Raw genomic sequence first — 14,722 nt, 5'->3', positions numbered from 1 at the left:
AACTTCATAATTCTATATTTGTTCCTTGTTTATTTTTTTACGTTTATTTTTGTGAAAGAGAGCGCAAGTGGGGGAGGGGCAGAGAGAGGGAGACCCAGAATCCGAAGCAGGCTCCAGGCTCCGAGCTGTCAGCACAGAGTCTGACACGGGGCTCGAATCCAGGAACGGTGAGATCATGACCTGAGCTGAAGTCGGACGCTTAATCGACTGAGCCACCCAGGCGCGCCTATATCTATTGCTTGTAATGCTACTGTAAGAAATAACTGTTACTGTTTCCCAGTTATTTATTCAATTATTTATGTCTATATGGACTCGTGGATTTTGTTTTATTTTATACATCACCACCTAATATAATCTTTATTATTTTCAAATTGCCACAGGTTTGGGCATTGGAAAACCCTTCTAGTTGGACCTGGTACCCTTTAGCTTTAGAGTATTTTGGGGGGAGCAAATCCCCCCCCAACCCCGCCAAATTCGTATGTTGAAACCCTTAACCCCCAGTGTGATGGGATTAGCAGATGGGGCCTTTAGGAGGTAATTAGATTCAGATGAAGCCAGGAGTGTGGCGCCCCCATGATGGGATTCACGCCCTTAGAAGAGGAGGTGCCCAAGCTCACTCTCAATGCTGTGTGGACACACGACCGGAAGGTGGCCGCCTCTAAGCCAGAAGAGGGTCCTCACCAAGAGCTCATCCTGCCGTTCCGCCAGCACCGTTGTCTTAAACCCCCAGCCTCCAGAACTGGGAGAAAGAGTGCCTGCCGTTGAGGCTGCGGTCTGTGGCATGTTGTTATCACAGCCCGAGCCAAGACCACCCGGTCAAATTACTGTTTCTGCAAATTACTAGTTCCTTTCTTGTCTACCCCCCACCCCGTGTCATCATGCGACTCACCTGTAATGCGGTTCGGGTCCTTTGTTTCTGTCTGGACTCCACTGGAGTCCTCCCTCTATCATCACTGATTGGCCGGCTTATGTGGAACATTCATATGGTTCTGAAGTCAGAATCACACAAAGGGTGTGTCCAGGGAGGTGTCGCTCCCCGCACGGACACCCCATTCCCACCATCCCTGCAGGTAACCGAGCTCTTTTGGCTCTCAAGTCCTCCTTCGTGAATTCGGTTTTTGCACAAGTGAGCAGATGATGCATGTTTTCATACTCTTATTTCTTACAGAAAGGAATTCCAACAACTAGACACACACACACACACACACACACACACACACACACACGCGCGTTCTGTTCTTTCTCTCGCGCTGGGGCCTGGTTATCTGGCATCTGGGACCTGCTGGCAGTGCCCCCCCCCCCCCCCCGGGTAGCTGGCGGCCTGCGGGTCTGTCCCTCAGCTCCTCTCACTGGAAGCTCCCACTGGGAACAGAGGACCCCCTGAGACTTGAAGGCTGTGGGGGGCGAGGCGCGGCTGGGCTCCTTTGCACACAGACGCTCCAGACAGTGGAGTAAACACTGCAGAATAAATCCCATTATCTCGGGAGCGCTCCTACAGAATGATGGAGACAGATGGTTATTAGGCAGGGCCAGCGATGCCCTCCTTCTCCGCCCGATCCGGACACGTTTCCACAATCCCATGCTGTCAATGCGACATTTGGACCACAGGCCACGTGCCCTACTTAAATGTGAAACCACGGTGAAGTCTTCAAGGGAGGCTTGAGGGGAGACGGATATTGGAATCATAATAAGGTCTTTAAAGGTGGCCCTCCGCAAAGTCCGGGTCCCCAGGGGTGGCGTCAGGAGGGTGGGCAGGAAGTGCCCCTCTCCCCCCTCACAGGGAGCTTCTATGGAATGTCCGATGGAGGGCCTTCGCTGGGGGAGTTTAAAACAGCCGCACCCCGGGGCTGGGCCGGTGCGGGGGGCCGGGCTCCCAGGGGGTCTGAAGGCGCCAAGATGAGCTGGGAAGGCCTGGCACGGTCCGCTCTCAGGCTCGAAGCCCAGGTGCCAGCTCGCCGAGTGGCAGGACGCTGAGGCAACCTGGCGTCTCCCAGAAAGGCTCCCCCCGGGCCCTGAAGGCCCAGCAGGACGGAGAGCCTGGGGTCCATCCTCGCTCCTGCGCCTGGACCATCACAGCGCAGGGGGAGGAGGAGGAGGGCACGCCCAGCTCTCCTCCCGTGCGTTAAGTGAGAATGTATAAAAACCGACCCTCTGTGAATAAGTCCTACTTGATTTATTTGACCTAGTTGTAGATTTTCTTTTGTCCGGTAGGTGAGAAAATAGCATTTCTAAATGTTCTATTTTAAAGTAATAGCGGTTTGAATCGCACTGAAGGCGATGAGATAACAGAGTCAGGAGACCACACCCGTGACAACAGGCTCTCCTTTAACCAGCCTGTGGCCTTGAACAAGTCATGTCCCTCTTCTGTGTCTCCCTCCCTGCCAATCCCTGGGGCTGTAGGCAGGATTGAAGGAGTTGATGCACTTAGGTGGAACTTGGCATTGGGCAGGTGCTGATCACGGCTAGCAGCTCGATCCCTCCTACCTCCACGGCCACCATCAATTCCCCCATCACCATGACCACCATCAACCCCACCAGCACTAACACCACCACCACCATCACCACCACCACCCAGCCATTGCCAGCAGAGTCTGGACACTCTGAATTAGTCCGACAGCTTGCAGTTCACAGCAAAGTCCGAACAGCTGCTTGACACAAGGAAACGGGTCAGAATTTGGTGCTGACATCACACCAGTGAGTCACGTGGGGGTGGGAGTGGGAGCTGGGGCTGATTTAAAATACAAACTACCGTGGGGGCGCCTGGGTGGCTCAGTTAAGCATCCGACCTCAGCTCGGGTCGTGATCTCCCGGTTCGTGGGTTCGAGCCCCGCGTCGGGCTCTGAACTTTACGGCAGAGCCTGTTTGCGATTCTCTCTCCCCTGTCTCTCTGCCCCTCCCCCCCAAATAAACAAACAAACAAACATCAATACAATACAGTGCAATAAAATACAAACTACTGTAGCACCTGGCCGCCTCAGCCATTGGAGCATGTGACTCTTGGTCTCAGGGTTGTGAGTTTGAGCCCCACCTTGGGTGTAGAGATCGCTCGAAAATAAAATCTTAAAAAATAAAATAGAATACAAACTGCTGGGTGCTGCTGGCAGATACTTTAATCCAGTAAGTCTGGAGTATGTCCAGGAATCTGCATTAAAACAAATTTCTTTTTGTGATCTTTATTATTCATTTTTGAGACAGAGACCTAGAATGCAAGTGGGGGAGGGGCAGACAGAGAGGGAGACACAGAATCGGAAGCAGCTCCAGGCTCTGAGCGGTCAGCACGGAGCCTGATGCAGGGGTTCAAACCCACGAACCGGGAACTCGTGACCTGAGCTGACGTCGGATCCTTAACCGACTGAGCCACCCAGGCGCCCCAGGAATCTGCAGTTTTAATAAGCGTGACAAGTGATTCTGTTGCAGGTGTTCCTGAGGCCCGCACCGCGAGGATTGTCGTGCGACCCCAGGCCTGGGGTCAGGGGACATGGGTGAGACCCCGGAACCACGTGCCCAGCTCCTCTCCCCTGGGCCGGATACGATATAAAGTTTGTCATTCATTAATTCTAGTTCATAAAAAGTATATAAAAAACAAGCCCCTCCGTCCGTTCCTTGACCCAACGTGCCATCGGTAGCTATTAACTGTCTGCCAGATGCTGCTCTGTCCCAGTTGGAATATGGCGGGGAAGAAGAAGCAAGGACCCTTGCCCCTCGTGGAGTTGTGATCTAACTGGGAGAAGCAGAAAATAAGCAACGCATAATAAATTAACTCAGTAGTACGCCAGGAGGGGAAGGTGGTGTAAGCGGGAAGAAGAGGAGTGTGCGGGTGACAGAGATGTTGGCTGCAGCTAATTCAGGCAGCCGGTGGGCCTTACTGAGAATGTGACGTGGGAGCGGAAACTTGGGGGAGGGAAGGGCCTAGTCACGGGATATCTGGGGAAGGCGGCAGGGAGATGGAAGAGCCAGTGCAAAGGCCCTGGGGCGGGATGGTGCCTGGAGGCGTGAGGCCAGCGAGGTGAGCTCTACAGCTGGCCGCGGCAGCGGTGGGCTGGGCCACAGGACTAGGAAATGAGGCCTGAGCAGTAAGGACTCTATTTTTAAATCAGCGTTTAATTTTTTTTTTTAATATTCAGTTCCCAAATAGGCGCACGGTCTCTGCGTATCCCTGAGTCTTTCCCCTACAAAAGGGGTTAACGAGACATCGAAGGGCTGTGCAGCCAGCTTCTCCAGGCTTGTTTCTCAAAGTCAGTTAGTGGGTCATGACGTGCATCTCGTTAAGAATGAAGTGTTTGGACTTGTTTCCAAAAGTCCACCCGTGGCTTCAGGCAACCCCTCTGCAGCCCGTCAGCAGCCCGTCAGCAGAGGGGAAGAAAGAGCACCTTATCCTTTGTGGGGATGAAGCGGCTGGACCAGTGTCCCTCACGTGCAGGGGAAGAGTGCCACCTCGGTGGCGAGCTGTGGCCACTGGGCCACCTGGACCTGTCTTCTGACCTTTGGAAGGGAGCGATCCAAAGCCTAGTGGGCTGCACGGGGTTGGTGTACGGATTGATAAGATGTAAAAAGGTGGGTGTGCTTTAAAAATACAACTGCTACCCAAAAGCAAGATAGGATATTTTTATTTACGTTTATTTATGTATTTTGAGAGAGAGAGAAAGAGCACAAGCAGAGGAGGGGCAGAGAGAGAGAGAGAGAGAGAGAGAGAGAGAGAATCCCAAGCAGGCTCCACGCTGTCAGCACAGAGCCCAACGTGGGACTTGATCTCACAAACCGCGAGATCATGACCTGAGCCGTAGTCAGACGCTTGACCAGTTGAGCCTCAGGCGCCACTAAAATTTGTTTTAAAACTTTAATGACTAGCAAGTATGAAACCGTTCCGATCGTGAAAAGATACACGGAACATAAAGTTTCCATTTCGACTATCTCGTCAATGTCCGGTTCAACAGCATTCAGTACATGCACACCCATTGTACAAGCAGCACAGGCATCCACCCCCCGGAACCTTCTCACTGTCCCAACGATTATAAAACTTCCTTCGTGAAACTAAAGAGCACAGTGCACTGCTCGACGTGTCCACTCGTGCGGGTCGTGACAAGTGCACACGGCGACAGAACCGTCGCCTCAGTCAAGATCTAGAATAGCTCCAGATCTCCCCAGATTCCTTCCTGGTCCTTTGCGGTCAACCCCTCCCCCACCCCCAGCCCCTGCCACCCACTGATCCGTTCTCTGAATCTACCTTGCCTTTTCCGGAATGTCATATGCATGGAATCGTGCGATATACAGAGCCTCGAAGTCTGGCCTTTTTCATTCACATGGTGTGGCGCATTGGAGATTCACCTACGTTAGTGAGTGAACGGCCTCGAGTACCAACACCGTCCTGAAGACAGACCCCAGAGTCCTTCTGCGTGTGCCAGCTGGTTTGGGTGGCTTCCAGCTGTTGGCGATCAGGAATAAAGTGCTATAAACATATAGCATACAGGTTTTTGAGAGGACAGACACTTTTATTTCTTTGGGGGTTAAGAGCATTGGAGTGATGAGTGATACAGCCAGGTAACATGAAGAGTGTGTGATTAACTGTAAGAAATTGCCAAAAGAAACAAAGAAAAAACAACAACGAAAGAGAGGTTGACAAGCTGGCTCCGGAGGTGGCTGCACCACTTTGTATTTGTGGCAACGGGATAGAGGAGATACAGGTCCTCTGAATCCTCGTCAGCACCTGGCACGTTCGGGTTCTAAAAACCACGGAGCGGTTCTCGCAGCCGTGCCGTCAAATCTCTTCATGTTTTTGTTGGTGTTTCTGGAATATGACTGAGGGTGCGGGACAGCTTTCCGCGTGCTGGCCGGCCCCCCGTGTAACTCCTTCAAAACGTCTGCCCGTGTTCCAATTGGGCTGTGTGTTTCTTATTATCTAGTGTTGAGAATTCTCTGTATACACTCACCAGTCTGAGACGCCAGTCACCATCTTCCCAAGAGCAGACGTTCTTCCATCTGATGAAGTACGATTTATCACTTTCTCTTTTATGGGTTATGGTTTTGGTGTCCTGAGTGACCTGTGCCCAACCCAAAGTCGCAAAGATTTTCTTCTCGATGTTCTATGATTTTAGGTTTTACATTTGAAGCCGGTGGTCCATCTTGAGTTGATTTTTTTTTTTAATTTTTTTTCAACGTTTATTTATTTATTTTTGGGACAGAGAGAGACAGAGCATGAACGGGGGAAGGGCAGAGAGAGAGGGAGACACAGAACCGGAAACAGGTTCCAGGCTCCGAGCCATCAGCCCAGAGCCCGACGCGGGGCTCGAACTCACGGACCGCAAGATCGTGACCTGGCTGAAGTCGGACGCTTCACCGACTGCGCCACCCAGGCGCCCCTTGAGTTGATTTTTACTAGAGTGCAAGTTAAGGGTCGAGGTTCGTTTTGTTCATTAATTTTCTTTTTCAGAAAACTGAAAATAGAGAAGAGAATAAAATTACCCATAACCTACTCATACGTGGCACCCGCTTTCAACCTGTTTGCGCATTGCCTTCCCTCATGTGTGTTATCTGACACAGGCTAGCTCACGCTGTGTGTAACCCGTATTCCGTACTCATATCCACTCGGTATTTCATCATAAGTATTTGCTCATGCACTCTTAGTAAATTTATTTATTGTAGATTTTTTTAAATTTTTTTATTAACGTTTTTTATTTATTTTTGAGACAGAGAGAGACAGAGCATGAATGGAGGAGGGGCAGAGAGAGAGGGAGACACAGAATCGGAAGCAGGCTCCAGGCTCTGAGCCATCACCCCAGAGCCCGACGTGGGGCTTGAACCCACGGACCGCGAGATCGTGACCTGAGCTGAAGTCGGACGCTCAACCGACTGAGCCAGTGAGGCAGCCCAGTAAATTTATTTCTTAAATGAAATATATTTTTTATAAAGTTTACTTACTGTTTTTGAGAGAGAGAGCAAGAGAGCAGGGGGAGGAGCAGAGAGAGAGAGAGGGAGAGAGAGAGAATCCCAAGCAGGTGCTGCGCCTCAGCAGAGGGCTCGAACTCAGGATCCATGAGATCATGACCTGAGCCAGAATCAAAAGTCAGATGCTTAACTGACTGAGCCACGCAGGTGCCCCGTTCAGAGTTTTCCTTATTTCCAAAATAAACGTGCTTATTGTATAAGTCTAAGAAACATAGGTAAACAAAGGAATAGCATAACAATACCCTTAACCATAGTATTTAGAAATAACTTGCCCACATCCTTTCAGATGCTTACCTCCGGATGTATATATAGGTTAGATATATATAATCATACAACTTTCATAATTAACTTTTTTGTTGGCAATATTTAGAATGTGCCCTGTGTTTTTCTTTTATATACACTGCCGGAATGAATGACCTCATATATGTGTGTGTGTGTGTGTGTGTGTGTGTGTGTGTATATATATATATATATATATATACACACACACATATATAATGTTTATTTGAGAGAGAGAGAGAGAGAGACAGAGAGACAGAGAATGAGCAGGGGAGGGGCAGACCAAGAGGGAAACACAGAATCCGAAGCAGGCTCCAGGCTCTGAACTGTCAGCACAGAGCCCGATGCGGGGCTCGAACCCACGAACCGTGAGATCATGACCTGGGCTGAAGTCGGACGCTTAACCGACTGCGCCCCAGGCTACGATCATTTTTTTTAAATTTTTTTTTCAACGTTTATTTATTTTGGGGACAGAGAGAGACAGAGCATGAACAGGGGAGGGGCAGAGAGAGAGAGAGGGAGACACAGAATCAGAAACAGGCTCCAGGCTCCGAGCCATCAGCCCAGAGCCCGACGCGGGGCTCGAACTCACGCGAGATCACTCGAGATCTCGCGAGATCGTGAACTCACGGACCGCGAGATCGTGACCTGGCTGAAGTCGGACGCTCAACCGACTGCGCCACCCAGGCGCCCCTGGCTACGATCATTTTTAATGCTCCCCAATCCCCGGCTACATTCCTCACCTCGCCCCCAAGAAAGATTGGATCCCTTTATCCTCTCTCGTACAGCACTTGTGATTAATATATTTTTTGTGTGTGAAAATTTACCTGGTGGATCATGACATCTCAGTTGGGGCTTTCCTTTGTATTTGATTGCTGCTGAGGTTAACACGTGCTACTGAGGTCCACTGTCCTTCGTAATGACCTCTTTCGTGATTTGTCTGTTAGTCCTTTTCCCTATAAGGTAGTATCTCTATTAGTGGGCATACTAAGGCATACTCACCTTTAGATAGAAAACACCACAAGGTGCTGTCAGCTTGACGTCTTTTCCCCATTTAGGATAATGTGCAAAAGAGACAAGGAAAATGTATTTCTATCAATCTTCGTGTTGTTGGCCTCTTGATTTCTTGAAAAATAAGAAAACCAAAGTAGAATTTTTGACCTTTGAATTTTCAATTCCCATGCCAAGCTTTCAAGACAATTAAGATATAAATATTCTCTATATAGGATCTTGTCCCTCTTGACCCGTAATTGATCCCTTATGTTGAAGTCGTATGGTGGCATACAAAGGAGTGATCCCAGAGAATGCAAATGCTAATAAAAGATGGGTTGGCAAACGTGTTAGCGAGAAAACAACAAAGAGGGAACATAAATTTGCCTTTCTTGGATGTCTTGACATTGTGGTACGCAGCTAACACCCCTCGAATTTCCCTCTTGGTGACTGTCACGCGTGAGCCTTGTGGATGGCACCTGCTGGCGGCTGTCAGCACTGCGTGGACAGCCCCCCCAGAAGGACCCATTTTGGAATGTGGGCTGAAATTAGGCTTGAGGCTGTAGGCCTGTTTCGTATTTCTGAGTAACATACAACGCATGTTACGAACAGGTTGTTAATGATGGTCTGTTGATCGGATTAGCATTTGAGTATAGGCGATCTCCTACTTAACCATGGTTCCACTTACACGGTTGTTTGACTTTACGATGGTGCGAGAGACATACACACTCAGTAGAAGCCATACTTGGAATTTTGAATCTGGGTCTTTCCCGGGCTAGTGATACGGAGTCTGATCCTCCCCCGTGATGCCGGGCGGTGGCCGCGGCTCCCAGTAGCCACGCGATCACGAGGGTCAACAGCTGACACACCGACCGCCATCTGCACCCGCACAGTCATTCCCGTCCCTCTCAGTGCAGTCTTCCATGCATCACAGGAGATACTCGACACTTTGTTGTAAGAGGCTTGCGTTAGACGATTCTGCCCAACCGTAGGCCAACGTGAATGTTCCAAGCACAGTCAAGGCGGGCTGTGCTAAGCTGGGGTCTTGGGTCGGTTAGGTGTACCGAATGCACTTTCTACCTACGGTATTTTCAACCTACAGTGTGTTTACCAGAACAGAACCCCATGGGAGGTGGAGGAAGATCCGTGGATGTTCAAAACCAGCCAAGTCCACAGTTTGAATCTCTAATCTTGTTTCTAAACATTGTAACCTCTTTGAGGAGGAGGAGGACGAGGACGAGGACAGAGAGAGATGTTGTTGACTCACACAAAGGGTTCTTGAATACCAACATTGTTATGATCCTTTAGAGACGGTGAGAAATGTGAACTTCTAAAGAAGTTATTGCCTTCAATGTTACGCATTTTCTCTTTGTTCCGTTTATTCAAAGGGAAACGGGTGGGGTGCAGGTGAGTTCAAATCACGCTGAGCAGTTTGTGCAGAATATTCTGCTTAAGGAAAACAAGATTTATTATTTTTTTAACATGTATTTATTTTTGAAAGACAGAGACAGGGAGAGAGAGAGAGAGAGAGAGAGAGAGAGAGAGAGAGAGAGAGAGCAGGGCAGAGAGAGAGAGGGAGACACAGAATCCCAAGCAGGCTCCAGGCCCTGAGCTGTCAGCACAGAGCCCGATGCGGGGCCTGAACCCATGAACCTTGGGATCATGACCTGGGCTCAAATCAGACACTTAACTGACTGAGCCCCCCAGGCACCCCAGGAAAACAAGATTTCTAAAACGCCAAATTTGTGAGCTGGATAATTTTAAATTATAATTTGATGCATTACGGTCTTTTCAGTTTGGAAAAGCATACTTTATATTTCTTTTTAAAAAACAATTTTTTTTTTTTATTTTGAGAGAGAGCATATGTGTGCACGCAGGTGGGGAGGAACAGAGAGAGGGAGAGAGGGAATCCAATCAGTGTGGAGCCTAACTCGGGGCTCAGTCTCATGACTTCGAGATCAGGATCTGAGCGGAAACCAAGAGTAGGATGCTTCAGGGCCTGAGTCACCCAGGCGCCCCACGCTTTCTGTTTCTTGTAAATACCTACTCTTTTCTTTCATTTAAAATAACTGAGTTGAGGGGCTCCTGGCTGTCTCAGTCGGTGGAGCAAATCTTGATCTCGGGTTGTGGATTTGAGTGCCCTGTAGGGTGTAAAGATTACTTACAAATAAAATTGTTAATAAAATAAAATAAGGGCACCTGGGCAGCTCAGTCGGTGAAGCATCTGCCTCTTGATCTCAGCTCAGGTCTTGATCTCAGGCTCATGAATTCAAGCCCCACGTTGAGCTCTGCGCTGGGTGTGGAGCCTGCTTAGAAATGAAATGAGGGCGCCTGGGTGGCGCAGTCGGTGAAGCGTCCGACTTCAGCCAGGTCACGATCTCGCGGTCCGTGAGTTCGAGCCCCGCGTCAGCCTCTGGGCTGATGGCTCAGAGCCTGGAGGCTGTTTCCGATTCTGTGTCTCCCTCTCTCTCTGCCCTTCCCCCGTTCATGCTCTGTCTCTCTCTGTCCCAAAAATAAATAAACGTTGAAAAAAAAAATTAAAAAAAAAAAATGAAATGAAACAAAACAGATGAAATAACTGAGTTGACACATTTTTTCATAGTGGTCGTCTTCTTCTTCTTCTTTTAAATGTTTATTTATTTATTTAGAAAGAGAGAAAGTGTGCGAGTGCACAGGGGAAGGGGAGAGGTGGGGAGAGGGAGAGAGACAGAGAGAGGGAGAGAGAGAATCTCAAGCAGCCTTTGTGCTCTAAGTGCAGAGCCCAACGTGGGGCTCAGTCTCACGAACCTCAAGATCATGACCTGAGTTAATCGAATGAGCCACCCAGATGCCCCAATCTTCTCCTCCTCCTCCTCCTCCCCCTCCTCCCCCCTCCTCCCCCTCCTCCCCTTCCCCTCTGCCTCCTCCCCCTCTTCCCTCCTCCCCCTCTTGCCCCTCCTCCTCCCCTCCCCCCTTCCCCTCTCCCTCCCCCTCTTGCCCCTCCTCCTCCCCGTCCCCCCTCCCCCTTCCCCTCTCCCTCCCCCTCTTCCCCTCCTCATCTCCCTCCTCCCCTCCCCCTTTTCCCCCTCCTCCTCTCCGTCCTCCCCTTCTCCTCTCTCTCCTCCCCCTCCCCTCCCCCTCTTCTCCCTCCCCCTCCCCTCCCCCTCCCCCTCCTCTTCTCCTTCCCCCTCCCCTCTCCCTCCCCCTCTTCCCCTCCTCATCTCCCTCCTCCCCTTCCCCTCCCCCTCCTCCCCCTCTTCCCCCTCCTCCCCTTCTCCTCTCCCTCTTCCCCCTCCCCCTCCTCCCCATCCACCCCTCCTCCCCTTCCCCTCTCCCTCCTCCCCTCCCCCTTTTCCCCCTCCTCCTCTCCGTCCTCCCCTTCTCCTCTCTCTCCTCCCCCTCCCCTCCCCCTCTTCTCCCTCCCCCTCCCCTCCCCCTCCCCCTCCTCTTCTCCTTCCCCCTCCCCTCTCCCTCCCCCTCTTCCCCTCCTCATCTCCCTCCTCCCCTTCCCCTCCCCCTCCTCCCCTTCCCCTCCCCCTCCTCCCCCTCTTCCCCCTCCTCCCCTTCTCCTCTCCCTCCTCCCCCTCCCCCTCCTCCCCATCCACCCCTCCTCCCCTTCCCCTCTCCCTCCTCCCCTCCCCCTTTTCCCCCTCCTCCTCTCCGTCCTCCCCTTCTCCTCTCTCTCCTCCCCCTCCCCTCCCCCTCCCCCTCCTCTTCTCCCTCCCCCTGCCCCTCCTCCCCCTCTTCCTCCTCCTCCCCCTTCTTCTTCTTTTTAGTGCACCAACACCAGTATCTTCAAACCAGTCTGAAATGCAAGACCTTGTATTCCCCTTTAGCCTCTCACACAGTCTCCGTGGGTCACACAGTGAGACAGTAGACCAAATGGGGACACACATGCTGTAAGTCACTTTCTGACTGAAATGTGACTCATCAGATGTTTATCTTTCCCTATTTGCTGAAAGATGCACACTGTTTTCCTTTTCCAATCAGAGTGATTTTTCTTTTTCTTTTCTTTTCTTTTTTTGCAATACATTTCCTGCTGGGAGAGCATTAGGGCTGATCCACGGGAGCAGAGCAAACCCATTTAGGCCTCTTACACAATGCAATGTGCTCGTCACAGCTAAAGTCTGTGAACCAGCTAATGATTTGCAATTTAGAAAGATTCGCCTGTTTGGAGACCCAGCTCCTCCACTTAATGATTGATTTCGTCAAGGCTGCTGCTCTCAGGAGCTCCCAGTCTATCCACGGGTGTTAAAACAGAGATGAGCTCTGGGGACCAAAGAATCGACTTAAGCCCACGTGTTTCCGCGTTTCTGTGTCTTCAGCTCACGAGGAGCCCTTCTGGTAAGACCAGGCCTCGGTTACGTTGGCAAGACCCGAGCCGCTGGGTGTTGAGCAGAGCTACGCCCGGCTGCTCCACGCTGACGGTCAGTCGCGGGGCCACGGTCTGGTCTGGAAAAGCCCTGTGTGTGTGACCGCCGCGTGATAATGTCTAACGGAGCGGGGGGGGGGGGGGGGGGGGGGGGCTGGGAGACAGAGGTGATGGGGGTAGCCTATCAAGCAGTTTTGCAGTTAAGGAGCCTTCCTGACAGATGAGCCCGTCCCGGGCACCTCGCCTGCTTTGCGCAGCAAGAACACCGTCTCCCACCTCCTGGGGAGGGAGGCCGTGACTGACACCGGAAAGAGAGAGAAAGGCTGTGATCTCTTCAGAAGTCATCATTTCAGGGCTTTGAAGGCAGACGAGCACACACGTGTTGTAGCTACATGCAGAACGTGTCTCAACAAGTTTAGGAGCACCCCGCGTCCCCGTAGCGTTTTGAAGCTCCCACAGATAGATACAAAACGCCGTCGGTTTCCGAGGCACCGGCTAGCGTATTGATCTAGTTGGACAAAAAGAGCAGAACTATGAAAAATTACCCCAGCACACACTCCTTTCATCTGCAGGCAGCGAAGCACCTTTAAACTCTGATCGAATCACTTTGGAACAAATAAAATGGCTCTGGGCTTAACAGCAGCAGGAAACCCAGGGGTCTCCCCGGTGTCTCTGAGCTTCACAAGCTTACGTTCCAGAGTCAGAAAACTGTGGTCTCACCTCTCGAGCCTGCGTTCTCGACTGTGTTTTCCTCCACTGCCCTTTTGCAACCATTGTTTTTTTCATGTTTATTTACTTTGAGAGAGAGGCGGAGGGAGAAAGAGAGGATCCCAAGCAGGCTCCGCACGGTCAGCCCAGAGCCCGATGCGGGGCTCCATCCCACGAACTGTGAGATCATGACCTGAGCCGAAATCAAGAGTTGAATAGGACGCTTAACCGGCTGAGGCCCCCCCAGGCGCCCTGCAACCATGGTTTTAATGTGTATAATTTATCTCTGGTAACTAACTGTCTCCCGTCTGTTCTCCTAGGTTCTGTGCGATTTGGGGACCAGAGATTGCCCTACGTGTCCCAGAAACGGGCTCAGACTGTGTGCGTGTCCAGGGCGGAGCAGGGCACGGCCAGGTGAGGGGGACGCTGCCCTGCTGGTGTGGGTGGTGGCCCCACAGGTCAGCCCTGCTCACTACCCTCCTCCCGCCCCTCCTGCCTCCTCTTTTGAGGCCGTCCTGGATGTTGGTTTTAACCTGTGTCACTGATGTCCCGTGTTTTGAGAAGATGTCTTATCCAAGAGCGTGCCCCATGACTTGTGGCGGCGGTTGGAAGGGGGAGAAACAGCCAGGGAGCCTGTCCAGACGTCCTGCTCTCAAATGAGCCTGGACATTTTTGAAGAGCTCTGTTCCGTATCGTGCCGTCTGCACTTTTGGGGGAAGGAAGCAGCCCGGGAGCGGCTCTGCTGGGAGAGCAGGGAAGGACCCAGAGGCCGGGCGCCTGTGCTGGGGTCGGGGGGGACTCCGAGCAGGCAGAGGGGAGCCTCACCGTGGAAAAGGGGGTCAGGCGCGCGCTGCTGGGGGCTGGGGAGGGAGGTCTTACTTCCTGCCAGCCAGGCGGACCCCGGCCCGGCACCCCTGTTCCTGCTTTGACACCCTCTTTCCCACCTGCCCTGCCTCCCCCCGGCCACCAGGAGCGGCCAGGCTTTCAGCTGCTCTCCCCCATCCGCCACCCCACCCCGTGCCTTGTCTTTCCCTCACCCCCCGAAAGTGTGGCGCTGGGCCTTCTGGCCTGGGAGGCAGCTGTCGGGCCTCGGCGGGGTGGGCGGGGGGCGGTTCCACCTTGGTTTCTGAACCTCGGTTGCACTGGGTCCCGCAGGGGCCGCAGCTACGGGACCCGCCAGTCTGCGCCCTGCTTCGCGCACCAGGTCGTCGGATCCAAGGGCTAACTCCTTACCCTCAAAGACAGCAAGACCGGAGAACGTCTACCACTGACAAGTCGGGAAATAGCCACACAAGCTATTTATTGCCTTGGAAACAGGGAGCTCGAAGCGCAGGAAAGAAGGAGGCACGGAGGGAGCGCCACTCCGCAGGTTTTGTATTTCAGGAGCACTTGGCTTTTGAGACTCGTCCTGTGCTGCTTTGACCAACGTGAAAAGCATACGTAACCTCCCCC

Source organism: Prionailurus viverrinus, chromosome A2 (genome assembly GCF_022837055.1).
Source record: "Prionailurus viverrinus isolate Anna chromosome A2, UM_Priviv_1.0, whole genome shotgun sequence".
Lineage (NCBI taxonomy): Eukaryota > Metazoa > Chordata > Mammalia > Carnivora > Felidae > Prionailurus > Prionailurus viverrinus.
This window is presented reverse-complemented; position numbering follows the sequence as displayed.